Genomic DNA, 27,573 nt, shown 5'->3' with positions numbered 1-27,573 from the left:
TAAAATATTTTGGGCTTCACTGGATAGCATAAAAAAATTAAAAGATAATCACAAAATGTAAAAAAAATATTTGCAAACCACATATCAGATAAAGAGTTGTATACAGAATGTACTAACTCAACAACAATATGCAACCCAGTTTTAAAGATGCATGATTTGAAGGAACATTTCTCTAAAGAAGAAATATCAATGAGTAAGCAATGGCAATATACCCAACATCATTTTCAACAGGGAAATGCAAATTAAAACAAGGAGATATCACTTCACCAACACTAAAAAGGGTATAATACTAAGTAATAAATAATAAGTGTGTTTATCAAGCTGTGGAGAAATTGTAATATGGTGTAGCCAATTTGGATAACAGTTTGGCAGTTCCTCAAAATGTTAAACACAGAGTTACCATGACCCAGAAATTTCCCTCCTAGGAAAATACTCTAGATAGCTGAAACGTGATGTCATGCAAAAACATGCATGCAAAGTGTTCCAATGAGCTTTACTTCTAACAGCCAAATAGTAGAAACAACTCAAACTGCTTTTAAGAGTAAAATTAATAATAAAGTTATAATGTAACTTTACAAGTTTTTAAAAACACTGCAGTGTTATGATTGAAAGATGACATTTTTCCAAAGCATATATATTCATTATTTTATTGTAAAACTAGTAAAATCGTATACCCTTAATGTTATTAAACTATTTAAACCCAAAGCTCGCCTTTTTATTCACTGGAGTTAGTTGAAATTCAGGTGGTTTCTCATCACTTCTGAAAATAAATTAAAATATTTATTTTACGTGATTTTAAAGTACCTCATCAGTATCTACCCCCTCTCCAGCTCTGTCGGCTCCCCAGCCTGAACCTTGCCCAGGTCAAAATAATGCATTCATTTCATCCATATTTTTGAGAACCTGTATTGTATCAGACACTAATTTAGATGGCAATGATACAGTAGCTAATATTTTTTAAAAATACTGTGTCTTCACAGAATTTATATTCTTCTAATCTAAAATAATCCTTGGACAGCACTTTCTCCAGAAAGTAAAACATGACCTCCCCCCATTGCCACACCATCATTTCCGCCATGTCTGACTACATCATCGCTTCAGAGTGTGATTCTCTTTAAGTGAGATCACAGTATCTTGTACTTAAAAAAACATATATCACACTATAAATAATGTATATGATTAGTCGTGAAAAAATGCAATGCTTGAACTGAGAGTTGATGGATGAAGATGAATTTATAGAGTGCACCTCTATGATGTGGGGTTCTCTCAATGCAGCAGCTTCCTAATGTTCAAGTGGTGCATGGATTTTCATAGAGCATACATACTTAAAAAACATTTATTGACTTGGCTTATTGAATTTATGTCATTATTTACATCAATAGCTCTGTGAGTCATAAGTCCCTTTTTTGCATACACATGTCTCCTATGCTATCAAGTAAGTGGTTTGATGTTCTGATTTTGAAATGTTAAAAAGCTCTTCACTAAATAGTACACATAATTCACCCACTTTTCCAGGTGAATTTTGGGAAAAGGCTGCTAATATATTACTATCATCCCTTGCCTTAGCCTGGAGGGACATTAAAAATATTTTTTAAATCTAAAGAAGTTTTAATTGCTGACAAAATGGATATTTAAAGAGCTGAGGAAAATCTATACACTTAGAAATTTTATATGTGCATGCAATGGATTTTAACTCATCACAAATGTGTATGCACTTAATGACCCAGAGTCTTTCCACTTCATAAAATAGAATAAGTAATGTGCATTTTCATACTCATTATTTCAGGTGTCTCAGGTATCATTTAGTAAATTAATATTTAAGTGAAGTAAATTTGATATACTATTTCAAAATAAGTTTGATGAAGTAAACATCTATTTGCTTGCTACACACAATACTTGTCATGTTCTTGATGAAGCAAATACTACTGAAATCTGGTTTTGTTTTATTTTAATTTAAAAGGACAAATACTTTATTTCTTGACTCATCATAAATTGGACTGAATCAAGTTCCAGGAAATAGGGAGATAATAATCATTTATCACAAAGCTTTACTTTATAATAATGGATAGGGAAGATTTGTTAGGCTAAATAATAGAATTCCACCTCAAATTTAAAAAAAATAGGGTATGGGAGAGGATTTATTGACCCACCTAACACAGATTAGACATGGATAAATCCAGATTCCAACTATTTTATTATTATGTATCCCATCTTTTTGTTATTCTGTTTTGAATATGTTGACTTTAATCTTAGATGGGCTTTTTACACCTGGCGCCTATGCACAGTTACACACTTGCTACCTCCTTTAGTATATCTTTTTTACTTAACAAAGTAAATGATAGAGTGCATGCTTTCCCTGGTAGTGTCAGCAAGGTACCTTCATGCAGAACAGAAACAGCACTGGAGGAAGGTATGAAAGTTACCCACCTGAACTACATAGGCTGAAAGTGAAGGAAATGCAAGTTGTCTACTAGAAAATGAATGCAGGATGAAAATATCAGCAATTTATCTCAGCCCATGTACTATTACCATCCTAAACTGATCTATAGATGCACAAAAGAGAAATCATCCACATGTTAGATAAAAATCTATTTTTATGATTCCTTATTGAGTGTCCACATTGACTGAACTTAGTCTGATGAATGTAAGCTTTGTACTTGAAATTCTTTCTTTCCTTCTCATCATTTGAATTACATATGTCAAACATCCTAGTTAGGAATTCTACATGAGGAATTAAATTAAAGAATAAATATTACCTTATATAAAGTTTCTAAACTAGGTAAGATACAGACCATTAAAAGATTAATTAAAATACCTGGCCTTTTGGTGTGAGAGAGAAGTAAAAGTCCTACCAGTTTTATCCCTCATTTTTATGAAGCTCTTTTTCCACAAAATTTATAGAGAAAGTTTTCATTTCACTGGAATCAAATCAACAGAATGTCCCAAAAGAAGTAAAACCTCTCTATTTAGGTAATGGAATACACTTCAATATTGATATTAAGATTCTAAGAGTAAAATATATCTGCTATGTATTCCAAGATGAAAAGGATGAGAGATCACTGAAATATGTCCAAAATATCCAGTAAGTCAACTTCAATTTAATTGTGAGATGTTAAAAACAATTCTACCCAGTTCCTTGAAAACAGTAACTATGAGAAAAACACACAAGTTTTCTGTCGTAAATTTGGGATGTGCTGGTGCCTGCATCACACCCCTGTGGCTTCCTTCTGATTTTGCTACACCTCCCACTCAGTGTACACTGACTTATACAGTGAGTCTGTTTTTTTCTGTCTTGAGGCTTTTCTACAAAGTTACACAAAAGCTTGTTCAGTGTACATGGCCTCAACCATGGGTAAGAAAATAGTTAAATGTTTCTGAGTGAACACTTAAATGAGAAATGAGTGATGGTTGATAAATATGTCTACTGCATGTAATTCAGTACAATAGACTGAATTCTGGAATATCTCAATAGAAGATTACAACACCAATGATTAGGGATCTAGAACAAAGCTATGCCTTTCACAACAGAGAAAAGCATTATACTTATATGAGGTATGAGATGATGGGAGGCACAGTATATTTCCATAGGACATCAAGTGATTATAGTATGAGAGCCGTCAAAAATGAGCTGCATAGGTATTTTCTGATCCACCAAATCAAAACTTTCAGAATATCATTGCAGCAATTCTTTGTACCATGCAAGTGATGCATTTGGGATGTAAGCCCAAATTCAAGGGGGAAAAACATGTAAATTATCCCAATGACTAAGAACCTTTTGTAACTTATCTCTGTCATACTTAATGCCTGTCCCTCAGATCAATCTTTTGGACCCATGGCTACAGTGCACTAGTCAAGTAAACCAGGTTGGAATAAGCTAACATTTCTATTCCTAGAACTAATGTTGAGGCATTAACATTTATTATTTCCTCTTCTTCGATCCATTCTAGATTAAGATGGTTGATGATAAGGAAAATGGAGATGGAGATGGTAAAAGAAAAGAAAATGAGTCTCAGTTACAGTTTCCAGAACAACTGCATAAGTGAAAACTAATTTATTTCTCTTGCACTTTGGCATTGTCTACAGTTAGAAATTACAGCAAACCAAAAGCTGAAAAAATTGGTGACAGAGGAGATTTAATGTGGGTCATGAGACCATCTGCACAAAGCAAGAGATGAACACCAGCAGATGCTTAGTTATGCCCTTTCCATCTTTTTAGACCACCTCCGATTTCATCTGCAGAGGTGGAGACAAGCCTGGTGCATACAGGCAAGTGATATCTCAAATAATTACAGAACAGATCTCAGGATTCCTGCCCCAGAGCTCTACTTTGAAGCCCAAAATGCTATTCATTTTGAGCAGACCCAATTCAGAAACTTGAGGGTTAAGTTTCTGAACTCCAGCAATGATCTTCAAAAAATAAAGGAGTGAAGCAAAGGCATATATGATGTATGGAAAAAGTCCAGCCATGGCTAATATAATAAAAATAGTTGACAAAACATTGATGTTTTGGGACATCAATTGGGAGCTAAGGAGAGTGGACTGGGATGCACATATATGAACAGTGTGACTTCAGTTTACTAGTCAGTGGGGGTGGTAGATGCTGTTGCGTGAGCATGTGTGCTGTATGGCCAATGCATTCAAAATGACTAAGTGAGTGGAACAACAAATGTGAATCAAATGTTGCATTAAGCTTGAACATTCCTCTTTGGAAACTATTAGGATGATTCAGAAGGCCTTAGCTTTGGGCAACTGGTGACTGACGGCTTCATCAGGACAATGTCCGCGCTCATGAATCACATCTTGTGCAGAGTTTTTGGGAAAACATCAAATCACCCAGATGACTGTTCCTCTACAGCCCAGATTTGGGGCCCCAAAACTTCTGGCTTTTCCCAAAACTAAAATCACCTTTTTCAGACCATGGATAAGATTTGGGGAAATACGCTAGGGCAGGTGACAGCAATTGGGAGAACTGTATGAAGTCCAAAGGTGCCTAAGTTGAAGGGGATAGAGGCATCATTGTCTTATGTACAATGTTTCTTGTATCTTATTTAATAAATGTCTCTATTTTTTATATTATACACTGGATACCTTTTGGACAGACCTCATACACTCCAGCCTTTTGTCCTTTGGGGAAAAAGTTTAAGGAAGGAACTTTGCACATATCTCAGAGACCCCATGGCAATGACCTTTGCAGCACAGCATTTACTAACCTTTTCTCCATTCAGCTATCACACTCTACCTGTTCCATTACCTTACTTTTTCATTTTGTTTTACTTCGCAAAGCAAACTCATGCATGCGAGACTTTGTCTTCAGGTATACATTCAGGGAAACCCAAAGAGTAACAGTTACATTAACGGCTAGCATGAATTATCCTCTGATTCATCATCTCAAATAGCATTTTGTTCTCGGTTGGAGGTCTCTGAAAAGTTAATAAGAATAGCTGCCTTAAATACATGACTCTGTTTATCTTTCGTATTTTATAAACAGAATGACTCACTGAAGAGATGATGCTTAATAATTTGGAAGAAGTGGAGAAAGCAAAAATGTCTTTGTAAAACTAATGGAAGTGATATTCAGGACCCTGATATTCCAATAGTCTTGTGAGGGAAGGAGCTGGGTGCTGCCGCGGAGTGTGCACAAAGGTGCGCCATGACTTCAGAACAGGTGAGTGTCTGGCATAGCTCAGCATAGTGTTTGCACTCGACAGTTTTTCCTTGTCAGTAAATAAGCAGGGAATTGCTTGACATCAAAGGAGCACTGAGAGTTTGAACAAACTGAATTTTGGCAGTGACCTTATTTGATGGATTAAAACTGCTTGTACTAATTAAGTACCACTTACCACATATTTTAGAAAGGAAAGCGGGAGTGATTTTAATAATTAATAATATGGATTTTTTCATATTATGTGTGGGTCTCTTAATCAGGATTTTATTAACTTAAATAAATTAAATCTGTGTATGTGGATTAAGAATCACTGCGCTTACCTCATACTTAATCTATTCAAATTTCAAAGAGTCTTAGAAAATTGTAGTTATTTATGTGTGTCAAGCATTTTTATAAATCAGCATCATCAAAGGAAAATCTCTTTCATTCCCTCTAAGAAGGAAAAGAACAAAAATGGTTTCAATATTGATTAGGAAATACTTGTTTTATATATCTGTATATCCAAAAGGTTTATATTGGATTTGTCAATTCTAAGATTCATGCTTTTTCATATTAAAATATCTGTAAAGTTATGTCTAACAATTGATGGCTGACCATACTTAATTGTCAGTGGTATCTTTTCTCTTTCCTAGAGGTGCATGAAATATTAGTTTGTCTTACAGTTGTGGTGCCTTAGATAAGATAAAATAGAAATTAGACATCATGAATTTCTTTACTGTGTACTATATTCCAGAGTTTGATATCAGTCATTGAAAACACACTCTGGAGAGTCAACTGCTTCTACACACTGTGCGCAGGACATATTCACGTGCATTGAATCACTGCCTGACACATTCTACAACTTGCCACAAGTCAAAATGATCTTTTTCACAGGAAATATTTCACTGATTTCCAGAACTGGATGACTATGCTAGTTTCCTAAATTAGCTCAGTTGCATAGGGTATAATTCAGTCAGAAGGAAGGGAATGCTTTTTACTGGCAAGGAAGAAATGGGCAGTGAGCAAGAGGAGCTTGTGGAAGGACACCGTGTAGAATTAGTCAAAATAGTTTCCCGTCAGAGAAAATGTTTTAATATGGTGATATTAAGTTTCCTTGCATTGCTCAAAGTCACTTATTTGTTATGTAATGTATTTCCATATTTGGAATAAATAAATACAGTTAGTATTATATTGTGATCCTACAACATTTTTAATTTCATCATATAATTATAAAGATTGGGAGGTTTTTAAAGATAACTATCAGAAAATAGAGCAAGTGGGTGCACCTATCTCTTCTTATTCTATTGAAGCATATTTGGCTACAGATAGATATATATATGCAATAATTTCACAGATTTCATTATTCTTTTATTAGGTTTCTATATCTCTTCCTATTTATTATGAAAATAGTTAATATCTGAAATTGATGATACTGTACTGTGAAAGCTTTCCCTAGAAAGCAAGTAATTATACTTTTGTATGTGAATATATCAGACTCAAGTTATTCTAAGCTCTGCTATAAAGCAGAGAGAGGGAAAACGGTCATGGCTACAATGTAGCAGAAAAAACGAGGATGTGCAGTTTTCATAATGAGGAGGAAAAAAACGCATGGCTGGATAGGAACACTGATCAGCTTAGGTTTAACTTAAGTGAGCAGTTATGGCAAACATAAGTATAGGTGAGAAGTTTGGGAAATTGACAAGAAGGTATAAGGAAATATAATAATAAATAGAAACAATAACCTGTATTTCAATGACAGCAATATAAAGGGAACAAAGTGTCCACGTGCCAAATGGGAAAAAATACAAACTGTTAGGAGAAAAAGGCTAGATAAAATCATAGACAAATAGAAAAAAACAGAAGCAGATTATATAATTAAGAAGCTGGACTGACAAATGAAGGACAAAAAGCAGAAGATGAACACACAAAAAACGTGGAGTCCTTATTGCTGAAAGAAAGCGAAGAAAGTAAAAGCAAGATAAGGGCATGAGAAAAGAGATGAAAGAAATCAATTCCACAAGAAATGTGACTCTTGTCACTTACAGGTGGGAGAAATGGTTCATTTCAGACGGCAGGAAATGAAAGCTTCATAGGTCAAAGCTGAATGACCCTACCAACAGTTTAAATGAGAAAGTGACCATTTTGATAATAAAAAGGAAAACAGAATAAAAGTTTTGATTTATGCTTAAGCCAAGGTCATTTTAATGCTTCTGCATAGCAATATATCTTCAGCAAAAAAATTATCTGTGTGTTAAAAATAAAATTTCAGAGAACACATGAAAAACGCAGAAGATAACTTTGCTGTACCCTATAGCACTGTTTTGAGATCTTAGGAAGTTTGTTGTGAGATGTAAACTACTTTCCTTGATCTTTCTGAGTCTATTGTCTGAATATTGGCACATTATCCACTGTACTGACTAAGGCTATCTGACTTACCAAACAAGGAAGAGAAAACTTACCAAACAGAGAAGGGAAAACTTACCAAACAGAGAAGGGAAAACCAAAAGTGCATTCATTCATTCATTCATTCATTCATTCACCTGTACAAACTCCTAGTTTATTTCTGTCACAATGCTAGACTCTAGAAATTTAGAAATAAATTATACACATTTCTTGTCCTTTAAAACTGTAAAGTAAAGCCTTGTCCAGTGTGGCTCAGTTGACTGAGTGTTGTCCTGTGACCAAAAGGTTGCAAGTTCCATTCCTTATCAGGACACTTACTTAGGTTGTGAGTTTAATCCCCTGGCTGGGCATGTACAGGGGCAACCATTTGATGTTTCTCTCTTCCCCTTCCTCCCTGGAGTGAGGGGAAAAAGCCTGCAAAGTAAAAAACAGTGGGAGAGAGATATAAGAAGTCAAGAGCATTAGAGAGAATGAGTAGTGCTGTCTGATATGTGCACAGAGTAGTATGTTGAGAGGAAAGGGCTGGGCAGGATGAAATTTCCAGACAAGAGTAGGAGGAGGCAAATCCGAGCAGGACGAGCAGGGCAAGGAAGAAAGGGCAAGCCTGATTCTGTTTACATTGCAGTGAAGATTAGGATGACAACTATTAATGAGCTTAGAGAATTCTTGCTCTTTTGTTCCTTTCTGCTTTATATTTACTGTGGTTTTCAGATAATTGGTTTCAAAAATTTTTTAAAAAGCCTTCTAAAATTGATGGTTCTTTTTACTAAAAGACAAGAAAAAGGAACAAATTAGGAAGAAAATATTTAAGGTGGACAAATGCCACGTATTCTTTTCATCCATGTGGTTCTAAAACAGCTCTGTATCCCTCAGATATACAAAACACACACACTCACATTTACCTTCTGAAATTTTTGTAAAGTTTTTTGGACTCTGGGGATAGAAATGTGCCCGGGTTACTTCCAGAATCAAGGATTATTATAAAAATACACATAAAAGTCAGACTCCTGAAAACATTTTCTCATGCCAAAACATCATACCTCTTAGAAAATAGAGTTGAGCACAATCCAAAAGCAATTTTAGTTAACAGGGTCAAAGTCCCAGAAACTCTGCCCTGCGTCTTCTTTCTGGTATGTTCTTTCCTCTACCTTACAGTTATCTCTTATCTGATATTTTTTCTGACTCACTACATCTATTTCTTAGATTCCATCTGGCTTTGTGTGTCTACTACTATGACATCCCTCTGTGACTCTATGGCAGGGACCAAGTAGGCTTAACGTTCCTCTCAGCTCAAATGAACTTTAGACCGGACTATTCCTGACCCTAGACCCTTGACCTGCTTTATTTTAGAGTATGTTCCTTGGAAAACCTGTAATTGCATGTTCTTCCTCTGCCCATCCTCCAAGCCTTTTGCAAGTTTTACAACGCAGTAATGTCTCTCTCCAGGACCTGAGAGCCCTCTCCTTCACACATAATCCTCACGAACGATAGAGTCCTATCTCTCAGTCTGTGTGGGAGGGCAGAGTTCACTAGGCGTCAATTAGCAAATGCAGATGGCCTCATTACTTGGAATGATGTTCACTTAATGTCCTCCAGTAATTTTCCATTAGATCACTTCAACATTTAAAAATTCTGCTGCCTTTTGTTTCTTTGGCATTGAGTTTGATCTCTTTCCCCTTTTGCAATAGTCCTGAATAAAGCTCTCCTCATCCACTCAATCATCTCAGTGCAACTTCTCTTTGACAGTAGGCATAATTATCTCCTAAAAGATGTCCAAATCCTCAATGCTGAAACTCGTGAATATGTTATGTTACATCTCAAAAGGGACTTTGTGGATATAACTAAAGATATAGTCCTTAAAATAAGGGCATTATCCTGGATTTTTCTGTTTGGATTAATCTAATCACAAATTCAGAGTAAAGATCTTCTTTCTCCAGGTAGGATGGAGAGATGTAGAAAGAGAGATGGTTTAAGCATAAGAATGACTCGGTACCTCTTTGTTATATTTGAATTGTAGGGACCCATGAGCAAGAGGAACAAGAGAAAGGCCTCTGGAAGTTGAAGGTGAACTCCAAGAAGCAACCAACAAGAAAATGGGGACTTTAGTTTTACAACTGCAAAGAATTAAATTCTGCAAACAATCAGTAACAATGAAACCAAGATCTTTCCCAGGGCCACTAGATAAGAACTTCTGTCAGCTCACACTTTGGTTTTGATCTTGTAAGACTCCAAGCAAAGGAACCAGCCAAATTTGTCAAGACTTCTGAACTACTGAACTGTGAACTAATAAATTTGTATTATAATCTGACAAGTTTGTAATGATTCTTTACAATAGCAATAAGAAATGAATAAAACCTCATAATCACACTCCCCAAAGGAGGGCAGTGAATTGGTGTGATTGTATATATTCAATATGTGGTGCCTTTAATTAGCAAAATGTTCCAGGGAATCCATGCAAAACATCATTATCTGGCCTATAGATAGCTGCCTTTGCACAGGCATTAATCCTTGCTCTATTAAGTTGTGGCTTTGAAAGGAAAGCTTCCAAAGTCATAAAAAATAACCTGAGACATTTTGTCTAGGAAAAGGTCATCACCTTTACAATCACTAATGATTTCATATTCTGCTTAATAGAAAAGTGCTGAGTACATTGCAATCCTTATGGTCATTTGAAATATGTCCACACATTTTTTGAAACCCTCTTCAAAAGGAAGTACCCTCATTCATTTAAGTGTGAGATAGACTTGGTAGCTTACTTCCAACCAGTGCATAAGTGAAAAAATAATAATAAAGTAAAAGTAACTGTGTACAAATTCGGAGACTAGGTCATAAAAGGCATGATGGCTTCCAATTCGTCCTTTCTTTTGAATGACATGCACTGGAGGAAGTAAGATGCCACTTGTGAGTTTAGTCATATACAGCAAAAGTCCCATTTCACAAAGATCTCAGAACTCCTTCCAAGACCCTTACATGTGAACCTTGAAATGAGAGCCCTCGGCCCATGGGAACTTACAGATGGCAGCAGCCTCATCTGACCGCTTGATTGCCACTGCATGAACGTCCCTGGAACAGTGGACGAGACAGGTATGGAGTCACTCATCTAAGCTATTTATGAAATCCTGACCAAAAGAAACTAAGAGATAGCATAATTTTGTTGTTTTGAGGGCTGTATTTGGGGCTGCAATATATAAATACTATATCCTACATTAGTTGACATATCCTTTGCATATCCTATGTAATCACAATTTCTATTCTAGCTTACATTTCATTCTAAATAAATATTTTCAAGTCATTATTAATATCCCATAATTTTCTTTCTCATGTGTATGTGAAGTGTAATATATTAGATCAAATTACTCATTTCTGTACCAAAGTGTATGTGATTTCCCATTGGCCCTGCCATAATATATGCAATAAAACCTGAACAAACTATTTTTTTTTAAATGGTGATTCAAAGATTTTAGCATTTGTAATGTGATTTGTCTTTCTTAAGTTGTTGACTGTTTTCCCAACTATGATATATGGTTTTTAACTTCCATGCAAAAATGCTCATTTTCATTGATACAAGTAGTTTATGGAGAGAAAGTATGTAGACTTAAAGAACTGGATCACACACTTCTTTAAATTTATGTAGCCTAATGTAATTGAACAAATTATTTAATCATATCATCTTGCTAATTAGTGCCTAATATCTAGGTTATATTATTTTAGTTGAGGTTTTTTAAGGAATTCTAAAAAGACCTTTATGGATTTGTCAGCAAACACAAATGATAGGCACGCAAGACTGAAAGTCCCTCTGCTGCATACAGGGTGGAGACTGGGTTAAAGTGTGGTCAGTAATAAAAGAATCATGCCATATGACCTCACTGTTTAAAAATCTCCTATAAACCTTGAGTTTTATGTATAAGTCAATCATGGAAGCTACTACACTCCTATTCCCTTAGCAAAAATAGGCCCGTACTAAATTACCTTTTTCGGAGAAACTGTAAAGGGCCACATTCCACCACATCTTCTTTGGCCAAAACCGAGTGGACCAGGGGAGATTGGTTGACTCAGGGGCCACAATCCATAAGCTGACTAGCAACCTGTGATGTGATCTGTCATAAAAAGAATTATTTCTTCAAAGAGAGGCAATGATGAATACAAGGACATCCTCTCCTTTGGCAATTTTAACTGAAATTTATTAAAGAACCAAATAATTTATAGTCAGGACAATTAAAATAAGTAGAAATGTAAGATGTGAAAAAGAACAGGCAATGATTGACAGTAACTGGGACTTATTTGTGAGTAACCAGAAAACTACAAATAAACAAAAGCCATAGGTCAAGAGTCTATGAAGCTTATCAGTGACAGATGTAGTAAAAGAATAAGAAAAAGGGAAATGCTAACAATGATATAATTTTTAATTAATGTCAAACAAATGATACACTGCAAAGTAACATTAAGTATTTCCATCCCAAAAGGTCTATCAGTGTCTCTATCAGCTAAGCATTATTGCTATTACTGTTCTTTACATGAGAGTTCATGGTCTTTAAGATCACACATTTTTAAAAGACATCTGCATTACTTAAGGTAAATTGGATGTGTCTCTTTTAGTAACAACCAATATAATGCAACTAATACAATGTTGCTTTTTTATTAAGTCATTTGCATTGTTTCTCTATAACCACAAATAGTGTGTGGATTTTCATGTGTATAAGTGTAGACATGGCAGTGCTCTGCCATAGTTACTGCCCCTGTCGTTATTTAGGTCCTTAAGATGGAAAAGGGTGTATAATTTCAAAGAACATAATTTTCCTACTTAGGAAAGGTGTATTGATTGATCTCTAGAAGGGCTTTCAAATTTCATGATTTACTCTAACTAGTAGTCATCCAAGCAGATGTATGTGTCTGTATATCTGGGTGTGTACAGTATTGAAAAACATGGGACATTTATTTTGTGGCAGAACATTGATATTCATGAATATTGCTGAAGAGGCACTATTCCTGCAATAAGTTAAATTTCCAAATACTAGATTTAAATTTTCTATAATTTTATTTATGTGATTTTGGGCAATAATTTTATCTCAGAATCTAAAAGACTAGTTTGTAAGATAGGGTAATATGATTATTCAGCTTCACATATGAAGATTTTATGAAAAGCAAATATGAAAATACTTCAAAAATGATAAATATACGGCATCGGCATTGATGTCATTCCACAAATGACCGTGAGCAAGCAAACCATAGAGGGGGTTTTTCACCTGACATATTATGTTGACACACTCAGAAATAGGCAAGATGTTTCTACTGTGTACAATAAATTCTATGACACCTTTATCCCCAAATATAGCTGCTTACTATATCATAGGACAAGAGTAGCTGCTATTCATTTTATTTTTTATATTTGTATCATATAACAGCAGTCATTCATCTAATAAGCAAAAGCTAGTAGTACATAATTTTTTCTCTATAATTGATAAAAAATTCTAAATGGAAAAAAATAATATAGAATAGTCTTTTTATTTTAGTCAGGGTTTCTGGTGATCTTCATGTTGCCAGACCCAGTAATCAGTTCCCTGTCTACACCTTACTGATTTATCAGGAATATTTAATCACTTATTTCTGTCTTGCTGAAATTAGGCCTCTACATGGCTTTGGAGACATGTTTTCTATGCATGCCTTCTTTCTCAAAGACCATTTAATTTTTCTTGTCTTTTTTGGTTTTCCTCATTCTTCAATGTTTCCCAGCCTTAAAATTATTTTTTGATAACTTCTTATATTTCCATGGTTTTACTATATATACACACACACACACACAATTGGGCATCACCAGTGCTAAATTCTGCCCTGACTACTCCTGTCTGAAGTATACAATTGTCTGTGTAAGATGCTCACTAGTTGTATAATAGAAATCTCAAACTTAACATGTTCAGAATTTATCTCCTTTCTTCCTGCCTTGTAGCTGCTCTTACTATAATTTTCCCTACTTGTTGTTGGCGAAGTCAGCTTTAAGTAGGAAAAGTAGCTTTAAGTCAAGTAGCTTTAAGTAGGAAAAAAACCCTCAGCGAATCCTGGATTTCTCCCTTTCTCTCAGAGCCTACATTCACTCTACCCACATGTCTTATTGGTTGTAACTTCAATGCATGTGACAAATCTGACTACTTATCACTACTACCACTGCTGTTATCTTAATTCAAGCCACCCTCATTTCTTGCCTGAATAATTATAATAACCTCCTAATAATGTCCAGCTTCTTCCTTTGCCCTTTGCACTCTTACTCTTAACCTTGTAGCCAGAGGACTCCTGACATAAAACAAGTCAGAAGTCACACTCCTTCATTCTGATGTTCCAGATGCTTAGCATATCACTGAGTAAACTAAACTCCTCTAGCATATTATGTCTAACTTTCTGAGATTGAGTTTTATTATATTTTATCATAGGTGAAATTTGTTACTTATTACCTAAGGTAGTCATGAGAGTTAAGACTTTTTGCTCATAAAACATAGAGTAAAAAATAATATTAAATGATTAAGCCATTATTATTAATCTCCTGATTTTTTCTGACTCCCTATTTGATCAGGGATATAATATATGTCTCAAGAACATCTCATATTTCAATATGTTCCTTTTTCTTGTACTCTTTCTGCTTCTCAAAGTGTAAAACTCTGTGAATCAAGCTTATTTTTTATATCAGGATGCAGAGAAATGGATTATTTCATTTTATTTTTTAAAGATTGTATTTATTTAATTTTAGAGAGAGGGGAAAGAGGGGAGAAAGAGAGGGAGAGAAACAGCAATATGTGATTGCCTCTCACACATCCCCAACTGGGGACTGGCCCACTACCCAGGCATGTGCCCTGACTGGGAATTGAACCGGTGACCCTTTGGTTCACAGGCCAGTTCTTAATCCACTGAGCCACCAGCTAGGGCTGGATTTTTAAATTTATTCCATGAAATATAAAAATTAATATGCTATAATTATATATTCTGTCAGATCATGAAATTACATTTTAATAAGATAAATATAAAAAGCCCATTTATATAGTATATATTATAGAAATTCAAAAGAGAGATGCTAACAAGATGGGGGAGATCTGGTATACCTAACATCTCACAATGCACATGGGTCTCTATGTTACCTAGTGCATGTAAAGTCACTTGGAGTTGGAATGTATTTCTGCTTTTTTTAACATGTTAATAAAACAGAACACATTACCATTTTATTTGAGTAATATAATTTAGAAATGTTTTAAGAGGCATATTTACAAAAACAGACAAAAGAATAATTCCTGCTTTTCCTTTAAGCCATAATCACTGTAGTCAAACACATACCTGAGTTCAAAATTTTATCAGGCCAATTTTGCTGTGGTTTCACCTCAGGTACTTGTATGAACTTAAGCAGTGATGCCCATATTAGTTATTATTTCTTATCATTTGGATGCATCAGAATCATGCCTAACAAAGAAGAAGCAAGTTTTCCTGTCATTGTAGCCTGTCATTCATTACCTCATTTGTACATACTGAGATTGGTCAGGCCAGGTACTAGAGTGAGGGAGTGAGACCTTTAATTAATTTTCCAGGTACAGAAACCAATTGAAAACAAGTAACATATGCCTTATAGTAACAAGGGAGGAGTGAACACAGTGGAACGTTAAGCAAATAAACAAAAAGATTAAGAATGAAGTAAAATTAATAAAGATAAGTAAAATTAATTAAGTAAAATTAGTAAGGGACATCAGAAAATACAGAGTGTTTAAAAATAATAAGAACAATAATAATAAGTCTATGCAATGCATAAGAGGCAGATATTAGGATAGGGTCTTTTCCTGTCATAAAAAAATAGTAATACTAATTTTAATTATTGCTCACAGAGTGTAAGTAAAGAAGACACTAATAATGGGCTGCAGTGTTAGAATAAGCATAGAGACAAAGTCAACATTACAGTGTTGCTTCTTGGTATGTCAGTGGGTACCTGTCATCTCCAACTCTAGGAGAACAATTTAACTTAACAGATATTGTAAGCAGGCCGTCCTATGTCTTGTTGGTCCCCCAAGATTCAAATGTTATTCTTCATGGAGATGGATGTCTTTGTTAGCTTTTTATACTGCATTAATACACTAGACCCACAATACCATTTGATTTCATCATTTGAGAAGAGATTTTTGGTAAAATCACCATAAAGTTTATTCATGTATAACTTTTTTATTATAGCTAAATTTAACCATTGAACATAGTTTAGAAAAGGAATTTTTAATAGATTTGATTTAGTATCTGAGAGTGTTTAGATATAAAGAGTAGGTTATAATTAGTCATTATAGTGACTTCTCATTAACATAATTTAACAATTAAAGAAGAAATACATTGTGGGTATAAGTATTTTTTAAGATCATCATATCATGAAGTCAAATTACTTTCCATATTTTCTTGAGCTCATTATCTTTATGTATAGATAATATCATCTCATGTGTAAAATTCAATTTTAGAACTTCTTAAAATACCCAACACACATATACATATGAAATTTATGTTCATATTTTTAACTTTGATAAGCATTCCCTTTGTGAGAAAAGCTAAAGAAGAGAAAAAAAAGCCTAGGATTTGAACAAAGAAACAGCGACATAGAAGGCAAAGCACACTTACCGAACACCCACTATATTGGGGAGGATATATTTCTTATAGATGCCCCAGCTAGTCAATGAGTTATGACATTCTTATCTATTAAATAAATGGATAAAATGAGGTTTAGAAGTTAGGAGATGGATGTAAACTCACAATGGCATTAGGTTGGTATTTGAACTCAGACTATTATAACTCCTAAATTAAATTAACCTGTGCAATTAAAACAAATTATAGGACTTCTGGGTGGCATCATTGTACCTTCTAAAATAGTTTGTATCAAATGATTTTGTTAATTACATATTCTTTCTGATAACTGCACAACCTGAAAAATGTAAGCTGTTATGCACTCAGAAAATCCATTTGGAGAAAATACATATGTAAAAGCAAACATACTGCATTATTAAGCAAATGCTATCTTTTCTATTAGAGATAAATAAACACATAAGCAGTTTTAGCTGTGTAGGTAAGAACAACTTGAAAAGCAGAGTATTAAACTGGAATTTAAGTGAGCAAATAGCATATATTTTATTGAATAATGCATGGAACTATAACCCAGAGAATTTGGTCATTATCAATGGAGAGCTTCTGAAGTAAAAGGAAAAAAGAAAAAGGAATCCATTCTACACACAAAATAAAAATAGTTGGCTGCATTCAAACTAAATCACCATATGAAAAAATTGGGCCAGACTGCCCAGTGTCCTTGATGGCTGACAGGTTAATTGTGTATTTGTATATGTGTGTGTGCCTGAGAGAGAGACAGAGAGAGAGAGAGACAGAGAAAGAGAGATTAGTAAAAAAAAAGGAATATTTCATCATCACTGGTCCCAATTTGTCATTAGAGAGAAGTCATTAAACCACCATAGAGGAATCTCAATGTCATCTAAATCTACAGAGCTGCTATTTCATGTCTATGTCAAGGGCACCAAATCTGCATTTCTAGACAAGGCCTCCCTTTTCAGCAACCACCAAACTTCTATTTTCAAATCACTATTAATGTCAATTATCCTCGGATGTTTTATATGTGTTAAATTTGAACTAGAAATTGAAATAAAGTAATTGATTTATATATTAAAATAAAAACAATTTCCTCTCTAAATAAAAATTGACTTACCCCTCATTTCTTACTTTAAAGGAATTATAGAAAAATAATGCACATAAAATATAGAAAGATTTAAATATCAATCATTGTACTGTTTAGGTTATTTAAATTTTCATGTGATCTTAACCTCAAAATATTATTTTTATTTAGCTTTATTAAGTTAAATATGACTTTCTCTTTTTGATATTCAAAAGTCTCTATTTTAGTTGCCATAAGAATAGAACAATAATTGAATAAAAAAAGATAAAAGAAAAAACAGGCTAAATATTATCTATCTAAAAGTCACCTAAACATTAATAAATCACACCAGCTTGATAAAAAAATTCTAGACACATATTTTTTCATCTTCACTGAGTGGGAGAAAAAATAGGTTGAGATAAGCCTAATCTCCAGAAACAGGTTAAAAAAGTCAATATTGCAACTTGATAAACAGCAGATAGAGTTTTGAAAGGTATGGAATCTTCTTTCCTGGAGGTCATTAGGAATAAAATTTTCATTTTCAAGGAGGAATCAGTTTTGTTTTATATGGAAGACAAGAAACACTAAGTGAACTCAAGGTGACTCCCAGTTTTATTTTTGTGTTCTAAAGAATAATGCATTTAGTTTTGAAATTATATTTAGAATCAAAATATAAGGAAGTCACAGAGTCTGATCCACCTGGTAATAGAAAGAAATATTTCAATAATTCTTGTGAAGCAGCAGGAGAAAGCAAGTTGTTGCTTATGTGAGTGAGCAGAGAAAATAGTGACTGAGCCTGATTAGGCCCCTGCCCCAAATGGATGTGGCACCACTATGAAGAAATTCCATCTAATCTTTAAAATGAGTGTGAACTGAAGGAATGTAAGGAGAAACTAGTCAAGCACAATTAATCAAAACCCATCAGAAAGTATTATACTGGTTATTGTACTTAGTTCAGTATAAAATCCAATTAAATGGCACTAGTGTGTTACCCTCCAAGACTCCAGTTTCATTTTGGAATCAGCACATTGTTTCAGTACAAATGAACCTCTGATCTCCCATTCCGATAAAAATGGCCAAGACATCAGGGAAACTATGGGAAAAATAATATACAGAATAATTTGTATTCTTTGTCAGAAATAAAAGTACATGTGTAGTGTCCTCTTGTGCACAAACGGGAATAAATCACTGGAATACTGTAAAGATTTTAATGAGATTTCATATCTGTATGTCCTACATTATAGATGATATAAAAAGTTCTTGAAGTAGTGGTAATGTTAATGAGTTTATCACAACATTGCATTGCTGTTTTAAGGATATCCAACACATCTCCCCATAAGGACTCCTTCACAGTCTCACAAGAGAGAACAGGGAATCATTTGTGAAAACATTCTATTGGCAAGTACAAATTCTGATGTGAACTTTGTTAATGGGGTTTCATCTTATGATGAATATGAAATGTGGGAGGTCAGCAACACCACCTTAGTTGAAGGAGAGCATAAGGGCACGCTATTGGTCTATGTTCAAAATTCATGAACAGAAGACATTCTGTTTCAATCATGATAAACTGTCAGCAGCAAACTCACAGAAGGATATTTTCCAGTTTGTTCTTTCAGAATTAAACTGACACACACATCATTTCGGATTTGAAACTTAAAAAACATACAATGTCTTTATATCAGAGAGTAATGAAGTTTAATTTACTATGTTGCAGTTCAGGTTTGTTAAGCCAGATATGTGTGTATGTGTATAAATATTTCTTTCCCAGCTAAAGCACAACATGACTATGGTCTTAAAGCCAGCACACACTTCACGGCAGGTGCAAGAAGGGACAGAAACTGAAACCATGGAATTTTAGCATCACAGTACACTCAGGGCAAGCTGATTGAACATTGTTTTTCCTGGGATTGTAGCAGGTTTTCGTATTAGCAAATAATTATTTAGGAATGTCAGGAAAGCTGAGCAAAAGTCTCTATGATAAATCAACCTTTATGCTCCAAGAGAGGCACACACGACTTTCAAAAATGACTAACAGATATTTAATAAAACATTGTACCTTATTTAGACTACCCTTTGACCCAGCCCTCAAGCACTTATATAAGGCAAGAGACCTGCACCAAGAGTTTTAAAAAGTGTGTAGTGAGACATTGAGAGTCATATATTTTTATTTAAACCAACAACAAAACAGCAATATAAAACTCCTAGTTGTAACTGTAATGAAGGTCTTCAAGGACCTACTTTACAAAGGTCATTCACAGCCACAAGGGGGTCAGCAGTATCATCAATTTTTCATTGCCCATCAGCATTAAATTTGCCATTCTTAGTTTGAATTATAGTACAAGATATCAACCTCATGAAATGGAGCTGAAAACGAGAAGACTAGAGTATGCCAAATCTTGAAACACCACTTAAATACTTAAAGAATGATTTGGCCGACATGAGAAAGACCTTGAGTTCTCAGAATGTAAGCAACATGAGATAAATCCTGCTTGCATTCTACTTATGAATATCTCTGTGGATCAAGATTAATAGTAGCTGAGAAACATATATTACATACAAGGACACCAAAGCCATTATCTTCATTGATGTGGGGCCAGAATTTTGTTGTTTTAGCTCACTACTTAATTTCTTTTAGGTTATTTTTCAGTGCCCAGTGCAGAACCTCTAATATAAACATGGACACTAATCTGAAAGAATATATGAACCCCTATCGTTATGGTAGAATTATTTACAATAGCCAAGACTTTGAAGCAGCCCAAGTGTCCATCAGCGGATGAGAGGATAAGAAAGCTGTGGTACATTTACACAATGGGATCCTATGGCCAAAAAAAAATAAGAAATTTTATCTGTTGCAACACTATGGAGAGCACTATGCTAAATAAAATAAGCCAGTGAGAGGAAGTCAAGTACGATAATATTTGACTCCTATGTGGACTCTAATGAACAAACTGAACTGATAAGCAAAATAGACACAGATTCACAGATATAGAGTGGGCTGACAGCTGGCCAGTGGTGGGGGTGAGGGCTGGGTGCAGGTGATGGAGGGAAGGAGCAAGAAAAAATGAGGCCCTGTTCGGTGTGGCTCAGTGGATTGAGTGCCTGCCTGCAAAGCAAAGAGTCGCTGGTTTGATTTCCATTCAGGACACATGGCTGGAATGTAGCCCAGATCCCCAATAGGGTGCTTGTGAGAAGCAACCACACACCGATGTTTCTATTTTCTCTTCCTCCCTCCCTTTCCTTCTCTCTAAAAATAAATAAAATCTTAAGAAAAAAGGAAAAAACTCATAATCATGTTCATGGTGAACAGTGTGATGATTGCAAAGGGGAGGTAGGAGTATAGGAGCATAAATGGTGATGGAGACTTAACTTGAGGTGGTGAACATGTAATATAGTGTACAGACAATGTGTTGTACAATTGTATAATTATATTAACCAGTGTCATACCAACAGATTCAGTAAAATGGGAAGACATAAACACACATATTAAAGACACCAATCAGCCTACAGGAGATTATGTCAATGCCTTGCCCATAGCCCCCTATCCTACTTCAAGAAACCACTTTTTGCAGCTGTTTCTGTATATTCTTTCTAGAACAATAGATGTCTGTCCTTCCCAGAAGCCAGACAGGCACAATGTGCCTGTGAAATCCCACCCCTTTCTCTCCACTCAAGTTCTCTCTCCACCTTTGACCCTCCCAATCTCTTGCCTCCCAGTTTATATAAGTAGCTACAAACTAAAGCCCTCAGACCTCTTACTCCTCAAGTGTTTTAGAGCATTTCTTAGAATTTTTCTGTGGGATTAATATCATTTTCTTCTTCTGGACTCCCTACAAGTAGCATTTCCCACCTCCTCCCCAAGCATGTTACACAGCTCCAAGACAAATCAAATGCACTTACATTTTGTGTCTAACCAAATCATGTTACACTGTGGCTATTTTCTTACATTACAGTTTTGTGAAATAGAATGCAACACAGTTTTGTGAAATAGAATGCAATACAGTTTTGTGAAATAAGAATGCTAAATAGGCATGCTTATTGAAGGAAAAGTAAATTATAATGATGAAATGTAAAATACAGGGCCCATTTCCTTCAAGACTGCTTGCCATATTTTTTCTAACTAACAAATCCAGCCAAAAGAAAAAAAAGGTAATGCAGATGGAATTTTGGTTGTTTGGTGATGCTTTCTTTGCTACATCAACAAAAATGTTTAAAATAATTTTGAAATATTTTCCTTTGTTAAAAAATTTTACAATATTATTATTATTATCCAAATGCTAGAAGAATATGTAAGTATTATGAAATTTTAATATTTAAGAAAAACATCTTTTGGTTTGTAGTGGAGATGGGTTTCCCATAGTGGTTTTCATCTCTTTACATACAGATACAGAGAAACAAGCACAGATGAAATTAAATGATTACAGAGCTACGATGCATAAAACACAGCATGATAGAATAATTAAGCTTTTCATACAGGTCCACTGTGCTGTTAACAAATTAATAAATGAAATATCTTAGTTATTTATCAATGGAAAATGGAGTTAGTAAAATAAATAAAGATAAATAAATAAGAAATTAAAATGTAGATCTCTTATTTCCATAAGAAATGTATTACTTAGATAGTAACTAAGCTAGATTTTTTCATTGTTTCTATTTTTCAATAACTTTTGAACTACCACCTCAATATGTAATTGGATATTTATGTCACCATTTAGAAGTAAAATAATCTGTGTACTTCACAGTAACCTTCTAGTGAAAGAGAAAATGTTTTATTTAGAAAATAAATTTAAGAAATGCCAGCTAATACACATCTCTATAGAATTCAGTAGTCTTAATTTTTACCACACACCATTCGTACATTGTTACCACATAAAATCTAAATGACCATACCTCAGGTGTATTTGACTTCCTTGAATCTTTACCCCACAGTGGAAATCCAGACTTATAATGGTTATATAATGGCTATAATCAGAACTTGTGTAATAGAAAATTTTGGAATAACTCAAGCGAGAAATACTTCTTTGAAATAGAAAAATCAGAGAAAATTACTGCAAAGATGTGTGTCTATTGTGTGTGTATTCCTATTCAAGACAATAGTAATGATCTCACTTTCTTTTAAAACTTTAAGGTAAAATAGTAATTTTCTCTTAAAAGCAATTCAACGTTAATATTTTTCTTCATTAGTAAAGTGAAATAATTTAGCATGCTTTCTATCACTTTAAATCTATGTTTGATAACTGCTTTATATTTAATTGAGAAGCTGTGTGGAGACAAAGGAACAAGAAAAAGAAAAGCTATGACATTCACATATTTGTTTCTTTTTAGACGTATGGAATACACAGAATGCCTGCACTAATTACAGAGCATGTACTGGGTAGTCTGCTCCTACTATTTCTGTGTAGGAACTACTCAGCATATTTAGGGTTGGGAAAAATGTAAATGCCATTATTTTCAAAATTCATTAAATGTCCTGTACCTAGGATATCATAATAAAATGTATTTTAGTACTTTCTTTGTCTTAATTTTGATACTTAATTTACCATACCAGTGCTTCGGGTATTAAAAGGAAGACTGAGGTAACAGGTGAAAATAGTAACCATAAAACTCTATTTTTAATATTTTACTAAGTAATAGAGTGTTTGTAATATATGGGATCAAATCATTTTAAGAAAGAAGAAGTTTTAATACTGTTACTAAATATTAAAATTATTTCCAAATAAATTATTAAACTATAAAAACATTCTGTATATGAAGTAACTGTCATATATATTGCATTTTCATATTTATAGTATTTTCATTTATATATTAACTGAGTACAATATAAAATATAATGGCTTTTCCAGGTAGTAGTTTAGTTTCTTGGACAAGCAGTTTACTAGTTTTTATAAACTACTTGTTATTCACTAAACAAATTGATTCAATATCATGGTCTAGGCATGATGTTAAGTCCAGCATATGCAATGGTAACATTTCCCCAGTTTTATTGAAATATACAAATAGAAATTGTATATATATATTAAGATGTACATGTGATGATTGACATATGTATATATTAGAAAATAATTACCACAATCTGGCTAATTAATACATTCCTTACCTCATATCGTTACCTTTTTTCTTTTAATAGTGACATTTTAAAATAGGCAAAATTACTGCTTTCATGCAGCCTACAGGTTTGGATATAAGAATAAATATTTTCTCCATCTTTTTTTACTTTTTTTTTACTTTTTAGGCATTTTTTTATTATGCTATTACAGTTGCCCCATTTTTTCCTCCCTTTAATTCCCCTTCATCCTACTTCACTCCCCACCAGCATTCCCCCACCTTAGTTTGTGTTCATGAGTCACACACATAAGTTCTTTGGCTTCTCCATTTCCTATATTTTTCTTAACCTTCCCCTCTCTATTTTGTACTTACCGATTATGCTTCTTATTCCCTGTGTCTTTTCCCCCATTCTCCCCGTCTGTCTCTCAGATGATAACCTTTCATATGATCTCCATTTTGGTGATTCTGTTCCTGTTCTAGTTGTTTGCTTAGTTTGTTTTTGTTTTTATTTTTAGGTTCAGTTGTTGATAGTTGTGAGTTTGCTGTCAATTTACTATTCATAGTTTTGATCATCTTCTCTTTCTTTGATAAGTCCCTTTAACATTTCATATAATAGTAGCTTGGTGATGATGAACCCCTTTAACCTGACCTTATCTGGAAAGCACTTTATTTGTCCTTCCACTGTAAATGATAGCTTTGCTGGATAGAGTAATCTTGGATGTGGGTCCTTGTCTTTTATGACTTTGAATAGTTCTTTCCAGCCCCTTCTTTCCTGCAAGGTTTCTTTTGAGAAATCAGCTGCTAGTCTTATGGGGACTCCTTTGTAGGTAACTATCTCCTTTTCTCTTACTACTTTTAAGATTCTCTTTATCTTTAATCTTGGCTAATGTAGTTATGGTGTGCCTTGGTGTGCTTCCCTGGGTCCAACTTCTTTGGGACTCTCTGGGCTTCCTGGACTTCCTGAAAGTCAGTTTCCTTTGCCAGACTGGGGGAGTTCTCCTTCATTATTTTTTCAAAAAAGTTTTAAACTTTTTGCTGTTCCTCTTCTCCTTCTGGCACCCCTATAATTCAAATATCGGAATGTTCAAAATTGTCCCAGAGGTTCATAGGCCTCTCTTCAGTTTTTTTTTTTGAATTCTTGTTTCTGTGTTCTTTTCTAGTTGAATGTTTAGTTCTTCATTCTGCTCCAAATCATTGTTCTGAGTCCTGGTTTCCTTCCCTTCACTGTGGGTTCCTTGTATATTTTGCCTTAGTTCACTCTGCATAGCCTTTTTTCCCTCTATTTTGCAACCATACTCAACTATTTCTGTGAGTATCCAGATTGCCAGTGTTTTTTTTTTTAATTTATTTACTTTTATAGAAAGGGGAAAGGAGAGAGGAAGAGAGGGAGAGAAAAATCCATGTGTGGTTGCCTCTTATGCGCCCCCCACTGGGGACCTGGCCTGCAACCCAGGCATGTGCCCTGACTGGGATTCAAACCAGCGACCCTTTGGTTCGCAGCCTGCGCCTAATTATCAGTGTTTTGAACTCTGCATGGAGTAGGTTAGCTACCTCTTCTTCATCACTTAGTTCTATTTTTGGAGCTTTGATCTGTTCTTTCATTTGGGCCATAATGTTTTTTTATCTCAGCACACCTGTTATATTCTAACAGGGAGAGCCTTAGGTATTTGCCAGGGTGGGGCAACCCATGTTGCTGCACTGTGGTGCTGTATGTGGGGGAGGGGTCAGAGAGGGAACCCTGTCACTTGTTAGGCTCTCGGAGGCCTTCAGCCACTTCCCCTACTTTCCACAAGCAAATCGGACCTTTTTGGTGCTGATTCCCAGGTGTGTGAGCTTGTGTATGTTCTAGGATTCTGCAACCCTCTCCAATGAACTCTCCTGTGAGGCTGGAAGTTTTTCCCATCGCTCCAATTCTTACAGTTTTTTACAGCCAGAGGTTTTGAGGCTTTATTTACCCGGGCTGGAACCCTGGGTTGTGTGGTCTATCTCACTCCCCAGTTGTTCCTCCCAGTTTCTCCACACACAAATGTGAGACCACCTGGTCCTCCACCTGCCTCCCATTCCTCCAGCCACTGCCTTGCCTCAAATTCTCTCCAGTTCTGGTTGTTTTTTGTTTTTAAATTTGTTGTTGTCCTTACTTTGGTTGTGCGAGGAGGCAACATATATCTACCTACACCTCCATGTTGGCTGCTCAGACTTTTTTCCCTTAATGTTCAGTAATTACATTTGAGCCTCTTTGTTCTTTGCACAAATCTATGGTCACCTTACCTTCATGTCTAACTGCTAACGGAAATGTACATTCTAAGTACCAACACAGAAAAATTATCATTTTAATTATCAGTAAGATTTATAAAAAGACAGCTAGTTAAGTCAGTGCAAAACAATGTTTCATATAGTGGACCTGGTAATTAAGAGATAACTGAATTATCAGTTGAATTATTTTAATAAATCATCTCTTTTCATTTTTTAATTAGTGTAATTAAATGTTAAAATGTCAGGATTGAATTGTAAGCAAAGTATCACAGATCTGTCTCTTTTAGATGCCTCATTCATTTTAATTGCACTGCTATCCAATTTGAAACATGATATATCTGCAGACCAGGGAAGTTTGGGATGAGACAAATTCTCAGTAGAAAAAATCAAGACAGCAGAGTAGATCTAGTAAGAAACAATCTCATTTTAGAGATTGAGGCCAGTCAGTCTGGTGACACTTTCTAAACTGAGGAATGCAGCCCATTTGAATTACTACCAGAACTGGCATAAAATATCACACATATTCAAAGCAAAAGCTAAAGGTTCAGGCCCCAAGACAAAGAAAAACAGTATATAATTCTAACATCTAAGTAATTTAGCAAGTTACAGAATAAATATAAATTTCAAAAATTTCCACTGGTTCCACTGAAAAAAATAAACAATAAATTTATTCATAAAATTAGCTTTGTTTGCTAGTTGACTTTTGGTAAATAACAACATCCCTGAAAACCATTGTCCCCATCTATGATAGTGAGAAAGTACCTCATGTACTTATTTTTTTTAAGGATTAGAGTCAGGATATGCACACCAATGTACATGATATGCCATACACAACTGTGACAAAAAATACATAAACATACACACACACAAAGAGTGAGACCAATAAATAAAAATGAACATATTTATTTAGAATTCGAGTATCTAGGTAAAGCTTATATCATTATATCAATTCAGTTATCTAATTTTGGGACTTCAGAAATTATTAAGATTCCTTTTTTTCAGGAATTTTGACAGCTTTCCTAAGAGTGATTACTCAGTTAAGATCTGAAAGTAGAGTCATATTGTAGAATGCTCGATAAAAACAGGGAATTTGTGTTAGGCAGAAGTTGTACAATGCTCCTGTGGCAAAAAGAGCATGTTGAGAGGAACCAATGAATAAGAGGGCCATTGTTGGGGCAGAGGAACCAGGCGATACTGGTGAGTGATCAGGCAGCAGATGCAGGTAAATAAGGAATAGACCATAAGAGCTAATCTAACCTGGGAGTGATGGGAAGTTTCTGAATTGTCTTTATTTGGATTACAAAATGACCAAACTTGTCTTTAAAAAGTTTTTGTTGGCTGTAATATTTAACATTGATTGATAGTGTAGAAAGAATTAGTGATGGTATACTGTAGTAGTTGAAGAGGCAAAGAACCAGACTGTGACCAAAATCAGAAGTCAACATGTGTCTCCCAGAGTCAGCTAGATTATGGTGCAGAACAGATAATGCCAAAAATTTTGGAACTTAAAATAAAGGTTAAATTTTTTGTAGCTTAGAACTGAGGTTAAAGTTCCCTTCATGTTGCGTATCTA

Source organism: Artibeus jamaicensis, unplaced genomic scaffold (genome assembly GCF_021234435.1).
Source record: "Artibeus jamaicensis isolate MK-2021 breed Jamaican fruit bat unplaced genomic scaffold, CSHL_Jam_final contig_415, whole genome shotgun sequence".
NCBI classification, from domain to species: domain Eukaryota; kingdom Metazoa; phylum Chordata; class Mammalia; order Chiroptera; family Phyllostomidae; genus Artibeus; species Artibeus jamaicensis.
The sequence above is the reverse complement of the archived record's forward strand: the minus strand, read 5'-3'. Positions refer to the sequence as shown.